Source organism: Meriones unguiculatus, chromosome 8 (assembly GCF_030254825.1).
Source record: "Meriones unguiculatus strain TT.TT164.6M chromosome 8, Bangor_MerUng_6.1, whole genome shotgun sequence".
NCBI lineage: Eukaryota > Metazoa > Chordata > Mammalia > Rodentia > Muridae > Meriones > Meriones unguiculatus.
This window is the reverse complement of record NC_083356.1, coordinates 56,200,186-56,221,296: the sequence shown is the minus strand read 5'-3', so window position 1 is coordinate 56,221,296 and position 21,111 is coordinate 56,200,186. Positions and strand designations below refer to the sequence as shown.

General features: G+C 39.9%; 1 protein-coding gene across 31 annotated transcripts in view; it reads left to right on the top strand.

Annotated features, from left to right (window-relative positions):
* The window catches only part of LOC110566038 (nonsense-mediated mRNA decay factor SMG5-like), a 150,148-nt gene that overhangs the window by 122,094 nt on the left and 6,943 nt on the right, over positions 1-21,111 (top strand). Inside the window, exon 7 of one of the 31 annotated variants that reach the window (XM_060389445.1) lies at positions 12,966-13,054. The exons of the other annotated variants lie outside the window; for them this stretch is intronic. The gene's annotated coding sequence lies outside the window, so the exon portion shown is untranslated. The remainder of the gene's footprint in view (positions 1-12,965; positions 13,055-21,111) is intronic. 31 annotated transcript variants of the gene reach the window in all.

Below are 21,111 nucleotides of genomic sequence, written 5' to 3'. Positions count from 1 at the left end.
TTTGGAATATTGGATTTTTTTTTTAAATGTCTTCTTCACTCTGAATGTATGAATGGTATTTTTTCTAATATGTTCGAATAGGCTTATTGCTTTGCCTTCAATTACAAATGGCTTTAAATGTATAATGTTTAAAACTATACAGGAATTACAGAATAAATTATAAAATTTATAATATATAATATTTTATAATTCATCATATGTATTATAAATTATAAAATATATAATATATAGCATGTATACATATATATGTATATATGAGGTTTTCAGATATTTGAAATATTTTAAAGTTTACTTTATTTATCTTCATTGTATATGTGTGTATTATATGTGTGTGTGTGCATGTGCCACTATGCATATGTGTAGATCAGATGACACCTCTGTGGAATCAGTTCCCACTTTCCACCATTAGTGTACTCTGTGGATTGCAGTTGGCCTTCCAAGTACTTTCACCTGCTGAGTGATCTCTTGGGCCTGGTTGCAAGTTTTTTTTTTTTCAACTTTACATAGTTTTAAAGTTTCACCTTTTACAGTAAGTCTGTGATCCATTTTGATTCTTTTTGTGTAGGATTTAAGAAATGGGGTCCAGTTTCATTATTGTGAAAGTGAATGTCCAGTTATTCCAGGAACATCTGTTATAAAGATATTTTTTTCCTCACCTATTTATCTGAATTCTAGTTGAAATAAATGGATTTCAAACATAAGCTTTTATTTCTTCACCTTTCTTTTTAATTAATTACTATAGCTTTCTTGCAAGTTTGAATATAGTAATTGTAAGCCCACTAATTTCTTAGTTTCTCTCCTTCTCCTCCTCCTCCTTTTGAGAGGTGGAGAGTAGACACTGGAGATTAAACTCAGGGTTGTACATGCCAGGCAAGTCCTCTATAGGAGAGATACATCCATAACGTCATATAGATGCTCCTTTCATATTGGTAGTAGTGTATGCTTGGGAGTTCTCACAGGAATATTTTTTTTTTCAATGCAGTTTATTCAGGAACCTTGAACAATCATCTGACCCTGGGGAAAGCCAGCCCACAGCTTAAATAGCCTCTGGGTAGCCAACCCCAGCGTGCCACATGGGCAATGCAGATAGGTCCACATACACGAAAGCAAGCCAGATCCTCAGCCTTAGCCAAATGTGGAGTTGTTTGTGACAGAGAACACTCACCATCGGGAAGGTGGAAGGCAGAAACCAGCTCCATCTTTAAGGTGTGGCCTTATGAAGCTCTCTACAGTTCCCCCTTTTTGTTTTAGATGCATCAGGCAAGAGTAGAGGTTTGATCTCTGATATTAGAAATAAATTGGGACTTTGTACCGATGTTCATTTAGGTGTCATCCACCCAAAGAGCATCAGACCCGTCCCATACCTTTTTCTCAGAAGCGGGACCTGGGGCATCAACCCGCGTGCAATCAGACATGCTCTTCTCTGGGTCCAAAGCGGCTGACCCTGAGTGCAGTGCTTAGACTCGCATCCTGAGCATAACATTTTATCTTTTTATGGTAGCCAACCATGCTTGGGGAGACTGTCCTGCTTCAAAGGCTGTAAAGGCCTGAATGGTCATGGCTGCATTACGCTGTTGTGAGACTCTAATCTTGCATATATACCACAGGCAAACCAAGGAGACCAACACCAGAAGGCCTGCTAACGCTCCCATGCCCGCCCATTCCTTCAGATGATTCATGGCTGCAGCAACCCATGATGATAATTCTGTGGCTAGTCCTGCGTCCACTCTGGTAGAATTTACTGTGACAATGGCCACTCTCAGCTGCTCCATTGTAGTATCGAATTCTCCAGTCCAATTACCTAAAATATAGCTAGACAGTTGTTTAGACAGATTTGCAGCACAGGAAAAATTCTCATCTTGTATGCTAGTGACTCAAAGTCCAGCATACTTTCATTGACAGCCAAGTTGAGCGATTTGCCATAGGGTATCAATTTGCTCCTGCACGAGGTCAATCTTCTGATTGAACACCATCAAGCCTCCTTTTAGTTGAGCATTAATTCCTTTTTGTACATCTAAGGCATGAGCTACATTGGCTAAAAGATTGTTCAGGGTCTGAGCAGTCTGCACAGTATGACTCATGGCTAATGCCACGGTGGTAGCTCCAACAGCCGCCAATGAGATGGCAGTAACAATGGTGGCTGTAGTTCCAAGATCCCTTTTCTGTCTGAAGAGAGTCATAGCATGATGGGGCATCAACGGGCACAGGCACCCAGCGAAGTATGTGAGTAACCAGGGCATACCTAAATTCACTAGCATTCCAGCATTGGGCAAAAAAGCAAGTATCATTACCACAATTACTTGGCTCTATCTAGCTAATAATGAATAAAAATGGGGGATATAAACAAACAGGTGTGGGCTTATAGGAAATATTATGAGAAGTCTTAACCCCCTCGTTGGAACATCCTGCATCAGTTCTAGAACGAGCAGTGGTGGTGTCCAAGGTATGAGTAGGTTCAGGAGACCATTGCCCAGAGGGGCGAGACGTGCTCCATGTAAATGGACTAAGTCCATGTTTTCCTCCACTTTTGAAAGTCATTTAAGGTTCTTAAAATATTTTTCCCTTTTTTTTCTTTTTAAATTTTTCATCAATTACACTTTATTCATTCTGCATCCCTCCATAAGCCCCTCCCTCCTCCCCTCCCAATTCCACCCTCCCTCCTCCCTCTGCATGTATGCCACTCCCCAAGTCCACTAATAGGGGAGGTTCTCCTCTCCTTTCTGATCTTAGTCCATCAGTTCACCTCAAAAGTAGCTGCATTGTCCTCTACTATGGCCTGGTAAGGCTGCTCCCCACCTGGGGGAGGTGATCAAAGAGCAGGCCAATCAGATTATGTCAGAGGCAGTCTCTCTTCCCATTACTATGTAACCCAATTGGACTCTGAACTGCCCTGGGCTACATCTGTGCAGGGGTTCTGGGTTATATCTATGAATACTCCTTGGTTGGAGTATGAGTCTCTGGGAAGTTCCCTGTGTTCAAATTTTCTTGTTCTGTTGCTCTCCTTGTGGAGACCCTGTCCTCTCCAGCTCTTACTATTTCCCAGTTTTTACCTAAAATTCCATTCACTCTGCCCAACAGTTGCCCATCAGGCTCAGCATCTGCTTTGATAGTCTGCAGGACAGAGGCTTTCAGAGGCCCTCTGTGGTAGGTTCCTAGGTTGTTTCCTGTTTTCTTCTTCTTCTGATGTCCATCCTCTTTGCCTTTCCGGATGGGGATTGGACATTTTAGTTAGGGTCCTCTCTCTTGCTTAGTTTCTTCAGATGCACAGGTTTTAGTGGGTTTGTCCTATGCTGTATGTCTATATGAGTGAGTATATACCATGTGTGTCTTTTTGCTTCTGGGACAACTCACTCAGGATGATCCTTTCCAGTTCCCACCATTTACCTGCAAATTTCATGATTTCCTTATTTTTCATTGCTGAGTAATATTCCATTGTGTAGATGTACCACAATTTCTGCATCCATTCTTCAGTTGAGGGGCATCTGGGTTGTTTCCAGCTTCTGGCTATTACAAATAAAGCTGCTACAAACATGGTTGAGCAAATGTCCTTTTTGTGTACTTGAGCCTCTTTTGGATATATGCCTAGGAGTGGTATTGCTGGATCTTGGGGAAGAACTATTCCTAGTTGTCTGAGAAAACACCAGATTGATTTCCAGAGGGGTTGTACAAGTTTACATTCCCACCAGCAGTGGAGAAGGGTTCCCCTTTCTCCACAACCTCTCCAGCATGTGTTGTCACTTGAGTTTTTGATCTTGGCCATTCTGATGGGTGTAAGGTGAAATCTCAGGGTTGTTTTGATTTACATTTCCCTAATGGCTAGTGAGGTTGAGCATTTCTTTAAGTGCTTCTCTGCCATTCGGTATTCCTCTACAGAGAATTCTCTGTTTAGCTCTGTTCCCCATTTTTTAAGTGGATTACTTGGTTTGCCGCTTTTTAGCTTCTTTAGTTCTTTATATATACTGGATATGAGTCCTCTGTCAGATAAAGGGTTGGTGAAGATTCTTTCCCAATCTGTAGGCGGCTGCTTTGTTTTGATGACGGTGTCCTTTGCTTTGCAGAAGCTTTTCAGTTTCATGAGGTCCCATTTATTGATTGTTGCTCTTAGAGCCTGTGCTGTTGGTGTTCTGTTCAGGAAGTTTTCTCCTGTACCAATGAGTTCTAGGGTATTCCCCACTTTTTTTTCAAGCCGATTTAATCTGTCTGGTTTTATGTTGAGGTCTTTGATCCACTTGGACTTCAGTTTTGTGCAGGGTGATAAGTATGGATCTATTTTCATTTTTCTACATGTAGACATCCAGTTGGACCAGCACCATTTGTTGAAGATATTATCTTTTTTCCATTGTATGGTTTTGGCATCTTTGTCAAAGATCAGGTGTCCATAAGTGTGTGGGTTTATTTCTGGGTCCTCTGTTCGGTTCCATTGATCCACCATTCTGTTTCTATGCCAATACGATGCAGTTTTTAAAACTGTTGCTCTATAGTACAACTTAAGATCAGGGATGGAGATACCTCCAGAAGATCTTTTATTGTAGAGGATTGTTTTTGCAATTCTGGGTTTCTTGTTATTCCATACGAAGTTGAGAATTTTTCATTCCAGGTCTGTAAAGAATTGTGCTGGTAATTTGATGGGAATTGCATTGAATCTGTAGATTGCTTTTGGTAAGATGGCCATTTTTACTATGTTAATCTTGCCAAGCCATGAGCATGGGAGATCTTTCCATCTTCTCATATCTTCTTCTAATTATTTCTTCAGAGACTTCAAATTTTTTTCATACAAGTCTTTGACTTCCTTGGTTAGGGTTACTCCAAGGTACCTTATGTCATTTGTGGCTACTGTGAAGGGTGTTGTTTCCCTAATTTCTTTCTTAGCCCTTTTGTCTTTTGTATACAGGAGGGCTACTGATTTTTTTGAATTACTTTTGTACCCGACCACATTGCTGAAGGTGTTTATCAGCTGTAGGAGTTCCCTGGTAGAGTTTTGGGGTCACTCACGTATACTATCATATCATCTGCAAATAGTGATAATTTGACTTCTTCCTTTCCAATTTGTGTCCCCTTGATCTCCTTCAACTGTCTTATTGCTCTAGCAAGGACTTCCAGAACTATGTTGAAGAGATATTGAGAGAGTGGGCAACCTTGTCTTGTCCCTGATTTCAGTGGGATTGCTTTAAGTTTCTCTCTGTTCAGTTTGATGTTGGCTATAGGCTTGCTGTATATTGCCTTTACTATGTTTAGATATGTGCCTTGTATCCCTCATCTCTCCAATACTTTAAACATGAATGGATGCTGGATTTTTCAAAGGCTTTTTCAGCATCTAGGAGATTATCATGTGTTTTTTTTTTCTTTCAATTTGTTAATATGTTGGATCACATTGATGGATTTCCGTATATTGAACCACCCCTGCATACCTGGGATGAAGCCTACTTGGTCTTGGTGGATGATATCTTTGATGTGTTCTTTTATTCGGTTTGCAAGTATTTTGTTGAGTATTTTTGCATCAATGTTCATAAGGGAGATTGGCCTGAAGTTCTCTTTTTTGGTTGGGTCTTTGTGAGGTTTAGGTACCAAGGTGACTGTGGCTTCATAGAATGAGTTTGGTAATGTTGCTTCTGTTTTGATTTTGTGGAATAGTTTGAAGAGAACTGGAGTTAGCTCTTTTTTGAATGTCTGGTAGAATTCTGAGCTGAAACCATCAGGTCCTGGGCTTTTTTTGGATGGGAGACTTTCGATGACTGCTTCTATTTCCTTCGGGGATATAGGACTATTTAATTGATTTAACTGGTCCTGATTTAGCTTTGGTAAGTGGAATCGATCAAGAAAATTGTCCATTTCTTTTAAATTTTCAAATTTTGTTGCCTATAGACTTTTGAAGTAAGAAGTCCTAATGATTGCTTGGATTTCCTCAGTGTCTGTAGTTATGTCCCCCTTTTCATTTCTGATTTTGTTGATTTGGATGGTGTCTCTCTGCCTTTTAGTTAGCTTGGCTAAGGGTTTGTCTATCTTGTTGATTTTCTCAATGAACCAGCTCTTGGTTTCATTGATTCTTTGAATTGTTTTATTTGTTTCTAATTGATTGATTTCAGCCCTGAGTTTGATTATTTCCAGCCATCTAGTCCTTTTTGGTGTGTGTGCTTCTTCTTTTTCTAGGGTTTTTAAGTGAGCCATTACGTTGCTTGAATGAGCTGTCTCAAATTTCTTCTTGAAGGCACTTAGTGTTATGAACTTTCCTCTTAGCACTGCTTTCTTTGTGTCCCACAAGTTTGGGTATGTTGTGTCTTCATTTTCATTGATTTCTAGGAAGATTTTAATTTCTTTCTTTATTTGTCCCCTGACCCAGCTGTCTTTTAGTAGCAAGTTGTTCAGTTTCCATGTGCGTGTAGGCTTTTTGCTATTTCTGTTGTTACTGAGGTCCAGCTTTATTCCATGGTGATCAGACAGGATACAAGGGATTATTTCAATCTTCTTGTATCTGTTGAGACTTGCTTTGTGACCAACTATATGGTCTATTTTGGAGAAGGTTCCATGAGATGCTGAGAAGAAGGTAAATTCTTTTGTGTTTGGGTGTAAGGTTCTGTAAATGTCTGTTAGGTCCATTTGATTCATGACCTGTTAGAGATATTCTTTCTTTGTTTAATTTCTGTTTTGTTGACCTGTCCTTTCTTGAGAGTGGGGTGTTGAAGTCTCCCACTATTAGTGCATGGGGATCTATGTGTGGTTTAAGTTTTATCAATGTTTCTTTCACAAATGTGGGTGCCCTTGTATTTGGGGCATAGATGTTCAGGATTGTGATGTCTTCTTGGTGGAATTTTCCCTTGATGAGTATGAAGTGTCTTTCCCCATCTCTTTTGATTAATTTTGGTTGAAAGACTATTTTATCAGATATTAGAATGGCTACTGCTGCTTGCTTCTTGCGTCCATTTACTTGAAAAGCCGTCTTCCATCCCTATACCCTCAGGTAATGTCTATCTTTGTGACTTAGGTGTGTTTCTTGTATACAACAGTTTGCTGGGTTTTGTTTATGTATACATTCTGTTAGTCTGTGTCTTTTTATTGGAGAATTAAGTCCATTGATATTCAGAGAGAGTAATGACCAGTGGCTGTTAGATCCTTTGAATTTGATGTTGGCTGTGGTCATACGGTTGTGTGCTTGGTTGCTTTTTGTTTTACTGTAGTGGTGTTATTTATTTCCTCTCACAGGAATATTAGCAAGGATTTTAATAAGGATTGTACTGTATCTATAGATCAATTTGGAGATTATAACCTTTTTATAATATTTAACCTTATGATTAATAATGATGAGTTTCTTTCCATTTATTTCATTACCTAATTCATTTCAATGTTTTATAATTTGTAGGTTATAAATTTATATTTATTTTGTGTTAATGTTCTCACAATTGTTTCATTTCTGTGCAATTTATTATAAACAGATATTTAGCTTCTTTCTTTCTTTCTTTCTTTCTTTCTTTCTTTCTTTCTTTCTTTCTTTCTTTCGAGATAGAGTCTCTTGGTGTCACAGAGGTTGTCTTTGAACTAGGTACGTAGCTGAAGCTGATGCTAAGCTCCTGATATTCCTGATTCCTTCTAAGTACGAGGAACATAGATGTGAGTTAGCAAGCTGAATATACACTAACTTCGTTCTTGTTTTCTTCTTTGTTAGTTTATGTAACTATAATTGATTTTTTTAAGACAAGTTCTCACCATGTAGCCCAGGTTAGCCTTGAAGATCAGGCTGGCCTCAGTCTCTTAGTTTTCTTACCTCAGCTTCCCTAGTACTGGGATTAGAGGCATGCACCACCATGCCTGGCTTTGTGATACTTTTCTAACTTAACTTCTGCTTTCTGTCTGTCCTGTTTTCTGAGTTACTTATGATCCTGTCTTACCTATCCAAGTAAGCACCATGAGTCAGAAGTCCTGTGAACCCAGCCTATGCCAGTTACAGAGTGCTAATATGGGGGCCTACATTAAGTACTGCATATAAAAGGCACTGGGAGCATTATGGGTGAAATTCAGGCTGATGGAGCCAGAAGGCTGAGCAGATATACACTCTAGGAGTTCAGCTTACTGGTGAGTTCAGAGGTGGGTTATGGGTGTTTCATTTAGAGTAATTTCATTGTAGGCATTTAGTTTTATCTATTTTATAATGAAGACCCTGGGATTTCACAAGCTTTAGATCAGGAAACATCATGTTTGGAGAATTGTCATTGCCCATGGCTTTAGTCAGAACAGCTGTGTCCCATCAATTCCTGTGAGTATGCCTGCTGGGAAACTTTTCCTAAAGTTTGCAAAGGAGAAAAGAGGTTCTGCAGGGAAAATCAAATATACCCTTTAGTAGCAGAGTGAGATGGTGCAGGAGGTGGGTCTGGTTCATGTCCATTCAGGTAAAATGAGCAATCCGTAATAATTATTTGGTTTGGAAATGTTTGTAAGAAGTTATTGTTTAGTTCCGTGGATTCATAACTATGTGTACAGAGCAGTACAGTATTTTTGTGTAACATATAGATGAGGGAATAAGTGGCTGAAGTGATCTGCATTCACTACATTATATGGCTCTTTGCAGAACTTACAGAAAAAGCAGTATTTGTAACTATTGTTTCAATTTTCCTGAAACTGAAAAACTAGGCTAAGCCTTCCTAGGTTCTTCCTCATTTGGATATGTTGAAGAACAATTTTCCTAAATTAAATTAGGTAGCCATTATATTTAGAAAACTTTTTGTTTGTTTCTGTGAGTTCATATTTTATTCATTGATTCTTTTATTATTATTATTATTAATTACACTTTATTCATTTTGTATCCCCCCATAAGGCCCTCCCTCCTCCCCTCCCGATCCCACCCTTCCTCCCCTTTCTGCATGCATGTCCCGCCCCAAGTCCACTGATAGGGGAGGTCTTCCTCTCCTTCTTTCTGATCTTAGACTATCAGTTCTCATCAGAAGTGGCTGCATTGTCAACTTCTGTGGCCTGGTAAGGCTGCTCCCCCCTCAGGGGGAGGTGATCAAAGAGCAGGCCAATCAGATTGTGTCAGAGGCAGTCCCTCTTTCCATTACTATGTAACCCACTTGGACACTGAACTGCCCTGGGCTACATCTGTGCAGGGGTTCTGGGTTATCTCCATGAATAGTCCTTGGTTGGAGTTTGAGTCTCTGGGAAGTTGCCTTTGTTCAAATTTTCTTGTTCTGTTGCTCTCCTTGTGGAGTTCCTGTCCTCTCCAGCTCTTACTATTTCCGACTTCTTACATAAAATTTCATTTACTCTGCCCGACAGTTGGCCATCAGGCTCAGCATCTGCTTTGATAGTCTGCAGGACAGAGGCTTTCAGAGGCCCTCTGTGGCAGGTTCCTAGGTTGTTTCCTGTTTTCTTCTTCTTCTGATGTCTATCCTCTTTGTCTTTCAGGATGGGGATTGAGCATTTTAGTTAGGGTCCTCTCTTTTGCTTAGTTTGTTTAACTGTACTGATTATAGTGGGTTTGTCCTATGATGTAGGTTTATATGGGTGAGTATATACTATGTGTGTTTTTTTGATTCTGGAACAACTCATTCAGGATGATCCTTTCCAGGTCCCACCATTTACCTGCAAATTTTATGATTTCCTTATTTTTCATTGCTGAGTAATATTCCATTGTATAGATGTACCACAGTTTCTGCATCCATTCTTCAGTTGAGGGGCATCTGGGCTGTTTCCAGCTTCTGGCTATTACAAATAAGGCTGCTACAAACATGGTTGAGCAAATGTCCTTTTTGTGTATTTGAGCCTCTTTTGGATATATGCCTAGGAGTGGTATGGCTGGATCTTGAGGAAGCACTATTCCTAGTTGTACAAGTTTACATTCCCACCAGCAGTGGAGAAGGGTTCCCCTTTCTCCACAACCTCTCCAGCATGTGTTGTCACTTGAGTTTTTGATCTTGGCCATTCTAATGGGTGTAAGGTGAAATCTCAGGGTTATTTTGATTTGCATTTCCGTAATGGCTAATGAGGTTGAACATTTCTTTAAATGCTTCTCTGCCATTTAATATTCCTCTACAGAGAGTTCTCTGTTTAACTCTGTTCCCCATTTTTTAAGTGGATTACTTGGTTTGCTGCTTTTCAGCTTCTTTAGTTCTTTATATATACTGGTTATGAGTCCTCTGTCAGATAAAGGGTTGGTGAAGATTCTTTCCCAATCTGTAGGCAGTTGCTTTGTTTTGATGACAGTATCCTTTGCTTTACAGAAGCTTTTCAGTTTCATGAGGTCCCATTTATTAATTGTTGCTCTTAGAACCTGTGCTGTTGGTGTTCTGTTCAGGAAGTTTTCTCCTGTACCAGTGAGTTCTAGGATATTCCCTACTTTTTTTTCTAGCTGATTTAATGTGTCTGGTTTTGTGTTGAGTTCTTTGATCCACTTGGACTTCAGTTTTATGCAGGATGGATCTATTTTCATTTTTTCTACATGTAGACATCCAGTTAGACCAGTACCATTTGTTGAAGATGTTATCTTTTTTCCATTGTATGGTTTTGGCATCTTTGTCAAAAATCAGGTGTCCATATGTGTGTGGGTTTACTTCTGGGTCTTCTGTTCAGTTCCATTGATCCACCATTCTGTTTCTATGCCAGTACCATGCAGTTTTTATAACTGTTGCTCTATAGTACAGCTTGCGATTAGGGATGGAGATACCTCCAGAAGATCTTTTATTGTAGAGGATTGTTTTAGCAATTCTGGGTTTCTTGTTATTCCATACGAAGTTGAGAATTTTTCTTTCCAGGTCTGTAAAGAATTGTGCTGGTAATTTGATGGGAATTGCATTGAATCTGTAGATTGCTTTTGGTAAGATGGCCATTTTTACTATGTTAATCCTGCCAGGCCATGAGCATGGGTGATCTTTCCATCTTCTCATATCCAGTCTTTGACTTCCTTGGTTAGGGTTACACCAAGGTATTTTATGTCATTTGTGGCTATTGGGAAGGGTGTTGTTTTCCTAATTTCTTTCTCAGCCCTTTTGTCTTTTGTATACAGGAGGGCTACTCAATTTTTTGAATTAATTTTGTACCCGGCCACTTTGCTGAAGGTGTTTATCAGCTGTAGGAGTTCCCTGGTATAGTTTTTGGGGTCACTCACGTATACTATCATATCATCTGCAAATAGTGATAATTTGACTTCTTCCTTTCCAATCTGTATCGCCTTGATCTCCTTCAACTGTCTTATTGCTCTAGCAAGAACTTCAAGTACTAGGTTGAAGAGATATGGAGAGAGTGTGCAGCCTTGTCTTGTCTTAAAGCAATCTTGTGGGATTGCTTTAAGTTTCTCTCCATTCAGTTTGATGTTGGCTATAGGCTTGCTGTATATTGCCTTTACTATGTTTAGATATGTGCCTTGTATCCCTCATCTTTCCAATACTTTAAACATGAATGGATGTTGGATTTTTTCAAATGCTTTTTCAGCATCTAGGAGATTATCATGTGTTTTTTTTTCTTTCAGTTTGTTAATATGATGGATCACATTGATGGATTTCCATATATTGAACCACCCCCTGCATACCCGGGATGAAGCCTACTTGGTCATAGTGGATAACATCTTTGATGTGTTCTTTCATTCGGTTTGCAAGTATTTTGTTAAGTATTTTTGCATCAATGTTCATAAGGGAGATTGGCCTGAAATTCTCTTTCTCTGTTGAGTCTTTGTGAGGTTTAGGTACCAAGGTGACTGTGGCTTCATAGAAGGAGTTTGGTACTGTTCCTTCTGTTTCTATTTTGTGGAATAGTTTGAAGAGAATTGGTGTTAGCTCTTCTTTGAAGGTCTGGTAGAATTCTGTGCTGAATCTATCTGGTCCTGGGCTTTTTTTGGATGGGAGACTCTTGATGACCTCTTCTATTTCTTTGGGGGATATAGGACTATTTAATTGATTTAACTGGTCCTGATTCAGCTTTGGTAAGTCAAATCAATCAAGAAAATTGTCCATTTCATTTAGATTTTCAAATTTTGTGGAATATAAACTTTTGAAGTTAGTCCTGATGATTGTTTGGATTTCCTCAGTGTCTGTAGTTATGTCCCCCTTTTCATTTCTGATTTTGTTGATTTGGGTGGTGTCTCTCTGCCTTTTAGTTAGCTTGGCTAAGGGTTTGTCTATCCTGTTGATTTTCTCAAAGAACCAGCTCTTGGTTTCATTGATTCTTTGAATTGTTTTATTTGTTTCTAATTGATTGATTTCAGCCCTGAGTTTGATTATTTCCAGCCGTCTACTCCTTCTTGGTGTGTCTGCTTCTTCTTTTTCTAGGGTTTTTAAGTGGGCCATTACGTTGCTTGAATGAGCTGTCTCAAATTTCTTCTTGAAGGCACTTAGTGGTATGAACTTTCCTCTTAGCACTGCTTTCATTGTGTCCCACAAGTTTTGGTATGTTGTGTCTTCATTTTCATTGATTTCTAGGAAGACTTTAATTTCTTTCTTTATTTCTTCCCTGACCCAGCTGTCATTTAGTAACAAGTTGTTCAGTTTCCATGTGTGTGTAGGCTTTTTGCTATTTCTGTTATTGTTAAGGTCCAGCTTTATTCCATGGTGATCAGATAAGAAACAAGGGATTATTTCAATCTTCTTGTATCTGTTGAGGCTTGCTTTGTGACCAACTATATGGTCTATTTTGGAAAAGGTTCCATGAGGTGCTGAGAAGAAGGTAAATTCTTTTGTGTTTGGTATAAAGTTCTGTAAATGTATTTTAGGTCCATTTGATTCATGACCTCTGTCAGAGACATTGTTTCTTTGTTTAATTTCTGTTTTGTTGACCTGTCCTTTGTTGAGAGTGGGGTGTTGAAGTCTCCCACTATTAATGTGTGGGGATCTATATGTGGTTTAAATTTTATCAATGTTTCTTTAAAAAATGTGGGTGCTCTTGTATTTGGGGCATAGATGTTCAGGATTGTGATGTTTTCCTGGTGTAATTTTCCTTTGATATGTATGAAGTGTCCTTCCCCATCTCTTTTTATTAATTTTTGTTGAAAGTCTATTTTATCAGATATTAAAATGGCTACTACTGCTTGCTTCTTGGGTCCATTTGCTTGGAAAGCCGTCTTCCAACCCTTCACCCTCAGGTAATGTCTATCTTTGTGCCTTAGGTATGTTTCTTGCATGCATCTGATTGCTAGGTTTTATTTACGTATCCATTCTGTTATTCTGTTTCTTTTTATTGGAGAGTTGAGTCCATTGATGTTGAGAGAGATTAATGACCAGTGGCTGTTAGATCCCTTGATTTTGATATTGGCTGTGGTCATAAGGTTGTGTGCTTGGTTGCTTTTTGTTTTACTGTAGCAAGGTTAATTATTTCCTGTGTTTTCTTGAAAGAAGCTAATTTTTTTCGGTTGTATTTTCCCTTCCAGTGTCTTCTGTAATGCTGGATTTGTGTGTAGGTATTGTTGAAATTTGTTTTTGTCATTGAAAATCTTGTTTTCTCTGTCTATGAGGACTGAGAGCTTTGTAGGGTATAGTAGCCTGGGCTGACATATCTGTTCTCTTAGGTCTGCATGATATCCATCCAGGCCCTTCTGGCTTTCATAGTCTCTGTTGAAAAGTCAGGTGTGATTCTAATGGGTTTGCCATTATATGTAACTTGGCCTTTTTCCCTTGCAGCTTTTAGTATTTTTTCTTTTTTCTGTATACTTACTGTTTTGATTATTATGTGGCGGGAGTATTTTCTTTTCTAGTGAAATTTGTTGGGTGTGCTGTAGGCCTCATGTATTCTTATTGGCCTCACTTTTAACTTGGGGAAATTTTCTTCAATGATTTTGTTGAAAATATTTTCTGGGCCTTGGAGAAGGGAGTCTTCTTTTTCCTCTGTACCTATTATTCTTAGGTTTTGTCTTTTCATATTGTCTTGGTTTTCTTGGACGGTCTGTGTCAGGAAATTTTGGATTTAACATTTTCTTTGACAGATACATCGATTTCTTCCATTGTATCTTCTACACCTGAGATTCTTTCTTCCATCTCTTGTAGTCTGTTGGTTATGCTTTCTTCTGTAGTTCCTGTTTTCTTCCCTAGAGTCTTCCTCTCCATTATTTCCTCCATTTGTGTTTTCTTTAATTTTTCCAATTCTATCTTCAGGTCTTGAGTTGTTTTATTTACTTCCTTCACCTGTCTGATTGTACTTTCCTGTTTTTCTTTTAGTTCCTTAAACTCTGTTTCTTTTATTTCATTCAGTGCTTTAAGCATTTCCTTTCTAAAGGCCATAAACTGTTTGGCTGCAACTTCCTCTATTTCTTTATGGATGGCCATATTCTGTTTGAGTTTATCTTCCTCTATGTCTTTACGTATCTTTTTTGTTTCCTCTGTTATCATCTTCATGAGCATAGTTGTTAGGTCATCTTCTTGGATTTCAGTTATGCTGGGGTGTCCAGGGCTACTTGCCCCTGGGTAATTGGGTTCTGGAGATGCCATATTGCTCTGTCTTTTGTTGCTTGAGCTTTTATGCTGGCCTCTACCTATTGTGCTATCTTAGGTGTTTGGATTTATTTTTTGGTGGTTCCTGGGGATCCTGTGGTAGAGAGAATCCCCTTTGCAGAAAGCTGGTTTTTCCTGAAGGGTGTCTTCTCAACTTTTTGGGTATAGTCCCTGGATGGCTGGCGTTTTTTAGGAGTTGCTGCTGCTCACCTCAGGGATAGAGACCTGAGTGGTAACTGTGATCTTTGTTAGTCGAGAGGGTTCTCCTCTCACCCAGGGAAGTCCTGAGGGCAGCTGCCCTGTTTCTGGGTTTCTTGCTGTAAATTTAATGATCAGCTGCTGTGACCCAGTTGAACATCTGGTGTGCAGCAACTGTTTGTGCCTGTGTCTGGATCACAGCTGAGTGATGGCGGCTCGGCCACGACGGTCTGCGAGACTTTTTCCAGGGAAGGATTGGGTGATTTAAGTCAGTACAGTTTCCTTCTTTCCTTGTGGGTTCTCTGGAGACAGGGACTCCCAGTCTTTTTTTTGCCCTGGGGCACACTGCTCAGTCTCTGCCAGCTGGCTTGCGTGCAGAAACTGCCTGTGTCTGCCTTTTCGGCCTTTGGGAGTCTGGGCGTCTGCCTAAAAGGGATAATTTTCCCGAGACCTTTTCAGGGTGGGGGTGTCGGCTGAGTGCTCTGAGAACAAACCAGCTGTTTCCCTGCCTGTGTGTCTACACTGGACAGTGAAACTCAGTCGCTGGTGCCCTGGTGCCCACAGTTCTATCTGAGGTGGTGAATCAGGCGTGTAGGCAAGGCTCTGTGCGGGAGCCTGGGTCCCTGGCTCTGGCTCCGGGTTGGCTCCTGGGGTGTCCGTGGAACCTGAGTCTTTTCCAGGGGTTGTCTGGGTGACCTAAGGTCAGTCCCAATCGTTTCCTGCAGTGGGGTTATCTCTTGACTGAAAATTCCAGTCTCTGATAGTGTGGTGTGCCCGGTTCAGTCTGGCACTGTGACCAGAGACACTGGCGCATAGTTCTGAGCTGGGGCTGGTGGCCAAGCGTCTGGCAGAACCCAGATGTCTTCTGAGGTTTAGCCGGGTGAATTAAAGCTGATTGAATCCCCCACCGTGGGGTATCCTCTCACCTGGGAAACACAATCACTGTGTTTTATGGCCACAAGTTCTGATTGCTGGTCACTGTGTTGATCCTGCTGTGCTGCTGGTCAGAATGAGAGTCCTCCAGGCCCCACCCCCTTCTATTCATGGATTCTTTACTTGCCTAACACAGAAAATTATTTAGGTAAAATGTTGAAGATATCTTAGAACTCTTTTTTTTTTTTTTTTACAGTTTGATACAATAATTTCTTTTCAGACAAATTGTGTGTGTGGTGGGAAAGGAAAAAGGGAAGGGAGAAAAATAAGGGAAGGAGGGAAAAAGGAGGTGGATGGGATCGGGGGATGCTAACCTGCTGTAGGTTGTAAATCTGTCTTCTTTAGATACTTATACAGTAGGTATTGCGCCCCCCCCCACCTTGCCCCAGTCAGTTCAGAATGGGGAAAAAAGAAGCCTTTATTTCTGAAGGATTTGTACTTCTCTGGGCATTTGCCGGGCTGTGGTGGCTCTTGTTTCACTTCTGACCTCTTCATTGCTTTTCTATCTCTCCTTCCTCTCAACTGTTCCCTTTTGAGTCATAGATACAAAGAATTTCCTTGTGCTGTCCTGGCCCTGTCCTGCTGTGTGAAAAGTATAGTGTATGCAAGCAGTGACTCTGGTTTTCTTTATATTAAACAACATTTACTTACTCAGTTAAAACTTTGTCCAGTTAGCTTTTTTATTTTATTTTATTTTTTTAATTTTGAGGATATGATGTAGTTCCTTACAAACAGTAGGTAAGATGCTATGCACCTAGCATCCTTTGTTTCTTTTTATTTTGAGTCAGGGTCTTGCTAAGCTAGCTGGGCTGGCCATGAGATTGTTATCCCTATAGCCCAGGTTCCAGGGATGCGGGGATCACAGGTGTACATTATCAACTCAGCCCTCATAGCTTTAGATTTGAGCATATGTTTTTTTTTATTTTTTTTTTATTTTATATAAGTTTATTTACTTTACATTCCAAGGGTGCTCCCTCCCTCCTCTCCTTCCAATCTCCTCTTCTTTCTACTTTTCCTCTCCCTTTCCACCCAGAAAAGGGGAGTCTTCCATCCCCACCCCTATATCAGCCCTCCCCAGGACATCAAGTCACATCAGGACTGAGAATATCCTCATCCACCGAGGCCAGGCAAAGCAGTCCTGTCAGTGGGAAGTGATCTAAAAGCAGGCAAAAGAGTCCATGTTAGAAACAGGCCCCCCTCCACTTAACAGGTGACTCACATGAAGACCAAGCCACTCTTTGGTTAGGGTTAGGGCTACACATGTGTAGGGAGCCTAGGTCCAGACTATGCTTACTCCTTAGTTGATGTCTCAGTCTCCGTAAACTCCCATGGGTCTGTGTTAATTGTCTCATGGTCTTCTTGTGAGGTTCCTGTCCCCTGTATGTCCTTCCATCTTTACCCCAACACTTCCATAAAACCTCTGGCACTCTGCCCCATGTTTGTCTCCAAGTCCCAGCATCTGTCTCAGTCTGCTGCTGAGTGGAGCCTCCCAGATGACAGGCATGTTAAGCTTCTGTCTGCAAGCATAGCAGAGCATTATTAAAAGTGTCAGGGGTTAGCTTTCTACAGTGTGTTGAGTCTCAGGTTGGGCCAATCACTGGTTGAATATTCCCTCAATCTTTGTTTCCTCTTTATCCCTTCTTGTAGGCAGGGTAATTTTCAGATCAAAGCTTTTGTGGGTGGGTTGTTGTTCCCCTCTATCCACTAGTCCTGCCTAGCTAGAAGGTGGTCACTTTGGTCTCCAGGTGTCCATTCCCTGCCCTCCCCCCCATTAGAAGTCTCAGCTAGAGTCACACCCATATCCTCCTGGGAGACTACCCTGTCATAGGCCTCTAGCTTGTCAAAGAGATGTGCCCCCCCCCAGATTCCCTTCCTGTTCTTAGCTCTTACCTCCCAACAACATTCTCCCCACATCTGATCTTCACCCTAGTTTCCCTCCTCATTCCATCTACTGCTCAGTTCACTCTCTTCATCCACTTCTGCTCTATATTTTATTTCCCCTTCTGAGTGACATTCTGGAACTGTCCCTAGGGCCCTCCTTGTGACTTAGCTTCTTTGGGTCTGTGGCTTGTAATATGGTCATCTTCTACTATAGGTCTAATATCTGCTTATAAGTGAGTACATACCATGTGTGTCTTTCTGGGTCTGGATAACCTCACTCAGCATGATCTTTTCTAGTTCCATCCTTTTGCCTACAAATTTCGTGATTTTCTTGTTTGTAATAGCTAAATAGTATTCCATTATATAAATATTTTACAATTTCTTTATCTAGTCTTTGGTTGATGGACATCTGGGTTGTTTCAAGCTTCTGGCTATTACAAATAAAGCTGCTATGAACATGGCCTTGTTGTATGATAGAATATCTTTTGCATATATGCCTCAAGTGGTATAGCTAGGTATTGAGGTAGCACTATTCTAATTTTCTGAGAAAGTCCCAAATTGATTTCCAGAGAGGTTGTACCAGCAATGGAGGAGGGTTCCCCTTTCTCCACATCTTGCCAGTATCTGTTGTCACTTGAGTTTTTTGATCTTAGCCATTCTGACTGGTATAAGATAGAATCTTAGAGTTGTTTTGATAGGAATTTCTGTGATGACTAAGGACACTTGAGTGTGTGTGTGTGTGTGTGAGTGTGTGTGTGTGTGTTTTGCTTTTTTGTGCTTCTCAGCCATTTGGGAGTCCTCTGTTGTGAATTCTCAGTTTAGCTCTATACTGCATTTTTAATTCCATTATTTGATTTGTTGTTCTTTAATTTCTTAAGTTCTTTGTATATTTTTGATATTAGCCCTCTGTCTGATGTAGGGTTGGTGAATATCTTTTCCCAATCTGTAGGCTGCCTTTTTGTTTTATTGACAGTGGTCATTGACTTACAAAAGTGTCTCAGTTTCATGAGATGCCATTTATTAATTGTTGATCTCAGAGCCTGTGCTGTTGGTGTTCTGTTCAGGAAGCTGTCTCCTATGCCAATAAGTTCTAGACCTTTTGCCACTTTGTCTTCTAATAGATTTAGAGTCTCTGCTTTTATGTCAAGGTCTTTGACCCACTTGGACTTGTGTTTGGTGCAGGGTGATAAATCCCGGTCTGTTTCATTTTTTTTTCTACATACAGAAATCAAGTTTGAGAGCAGTGTTGTTGAAGATGCTTTCTTTTATCCACTGCATGGTTTTGACGTCTTTGTTGAAAACCAAATGCCTATAGGAGTGTGGGTTTATTTCTGGGTCTTCAGTGTGGTTCCATTGGTAAACCTGTCTGTTTCTATAACAATACTATGCAGTTTTTATTATGACTTCTCAGTAGTATTACTTTAAATCAGGGGTGTTGATACTGCCAGATGTTCTTTTATTGTAAAGAATTGTCTTGGCTCTCCTGGGTCTTTTATTTTTCCATATGAAGTTAATGGTTGCTTTTTCCATGTCTGTAAAGAATTGTATTAGAATTTATATAGGAATTGCATTGAATCTGTAAATAGCTTTTGGTAGGATGTCCATTTTTACTATGTTAATCATTCTGATGCATGAGCAATGGAGATCTTGCCATCTTCTAAAATCTTTTTCAGTTTCTTTCTTCAAAGACTTGCAGTTCTTGTTATATAGACCTTTCACTTGCTTGGTTAGTGTTACACCAAGATAATTTATGTTATTTGTGGCTATTGTGAAGGGTGTGGTTTCCCTAATTTCTTTCTCAGACCTTTTGTTGCTTGTATAAATTAGGGCTACTGATTTTTTTTTTAGTTAATTTTGTATTTAGATGCTTTGCTGAAGGTGTTTATCAGTCATATTATTTTTCTGGTAGCATCTTGGAGGTCACTTATATATACTATCATATCATCTGTGAATAGCAATATTTTGACTTCTTCCCTTCCAGTTTGTATCCCCTTGATATCCTTTATTTGTCTTATTGCTCTAGCTAGAACTTTAAAAACTATATTAAAGAAATATGGTGAGAGTGGGTAGCCTTGTCTTGTCCCTAATTTAAATGGGATCGCTTTAAGTTTCTCTTCATTTAACTTGATGTTGGCTATTGGCTGGCTGTATATTGCCTTTACTGTGTTTAGGTATGGGCCTTGTATCCCTGATCTAAGACTTAATTTTTTTTATTTATTTATTACAATTTATTCACTTTGTATCCCAGCTGTAGCTTGTCCTCTCCCAATCCCGTCCTCTCTTTCTCTTCTCCTCAGGTCTCATCAGGACTGTGAGCATTGTCTTCCTCTGTGGCCTGGTAAGAGCCAGCCACTGAGTTCATGTCAAAGACAGCCCATGTTCCCCTTACTAGGGTACCCACTTGGACAGTGAGCTGTCCTGGGCTACATCTGTGCAGGAGTTCTAGGTTATCTCCAATCATGGTCCTTGGTTGGAGTATCAGTCTCAGAAAAGACACCTGTGCCCAGATTTCTTGGTTCTGTTGCTCTCCTAGTGGAGCTCCTGTCCCCTCCAGGTCTCTGTATTTCTCCCTTCTTTCATAAAATTTCCTGCACTCTCCCCAAAGTTTGGCAATGAGTCTCTGCATCTGCTTTGATACCCTTCTGGGTAGAGTCTTTCAGAAGCCCTCTGTGGTAGGCTCCTGTCCTGTTCCCTGTTTTCTCTCTCTTCCTTTGTCCATCCCATTTGCTTTTCTGAGTGAAGATTGATCATCTTACCCAGGGTCCTCCTTCTTGCTTAGCTTCTTTAGCTATACAGAATTTAGACTGTTTATCCTATATTGTATGTCTAATATCCACTTATAAGTGAGTATATACCATGTGTGTCTTTCCGGTTCTTGGATACCTTACTCGGGATGATCACAAATTTCATGATTTCCTTATGTTTTTATAATTGCTGAGTTGTATTCCATTGTGTAAAGGTACCACAATTTCTATATCCATTCCTCAGTGGAGGGACATCTGGGTTGTTTCCAGATTCTGGCTATTATGAATAAAGCTTCTACTAACATGGTTGAGCAAATGTCCTTGTTGTATACTTGAGCATATTTTGGATATATGCCTAGGAGTGGTATAGCTGAATCTTTTTTTTTATAACAGACAAAATTTTTATTTCCTCTAGCAATTATCTCAAGGGAGGAGCATCTTGTTACCTGCTGAATCCAGTTCTCATGGGCACAGATTTTGTATATAGTTGAATATATACTTTAAGAGTGCTTAAAAAAACTCTTCCTAATTGTATGAGAAAGTACCAGATTGATTTCAAACTAGTTGTACAAGTTTACATTCCCACCAGCAATGGAGGAGGGTTCCCCATTCTTCATATCCTTTCCAGCAGAATTGGAAAAATTAAAGAAAATTTCCCAAATCTCTAAGACCAGACTTTAAACACAAAGGAGTGTTAGGTTTTGTCAAAGGCCTTTTCAGCATCTAATGAGATGATCATGTGTTGTTTTTTTTTTCTTTGAGTTTGTTTATATGGTGGATCACTTGATACATTTTCATATGTTGAACAATTCCTGCATTCCTGGGATGAAGCCTGCTTGATGATGGTGGATATTTTTGATGTGTTCCTGGATTCTTTTTGCAAGTATCTTACTGAGCATTTTTGCATCAATGTTCATAAGGGAGATTGGTCTGAAATTCTCTTTCTTTGTTGGTTCTTT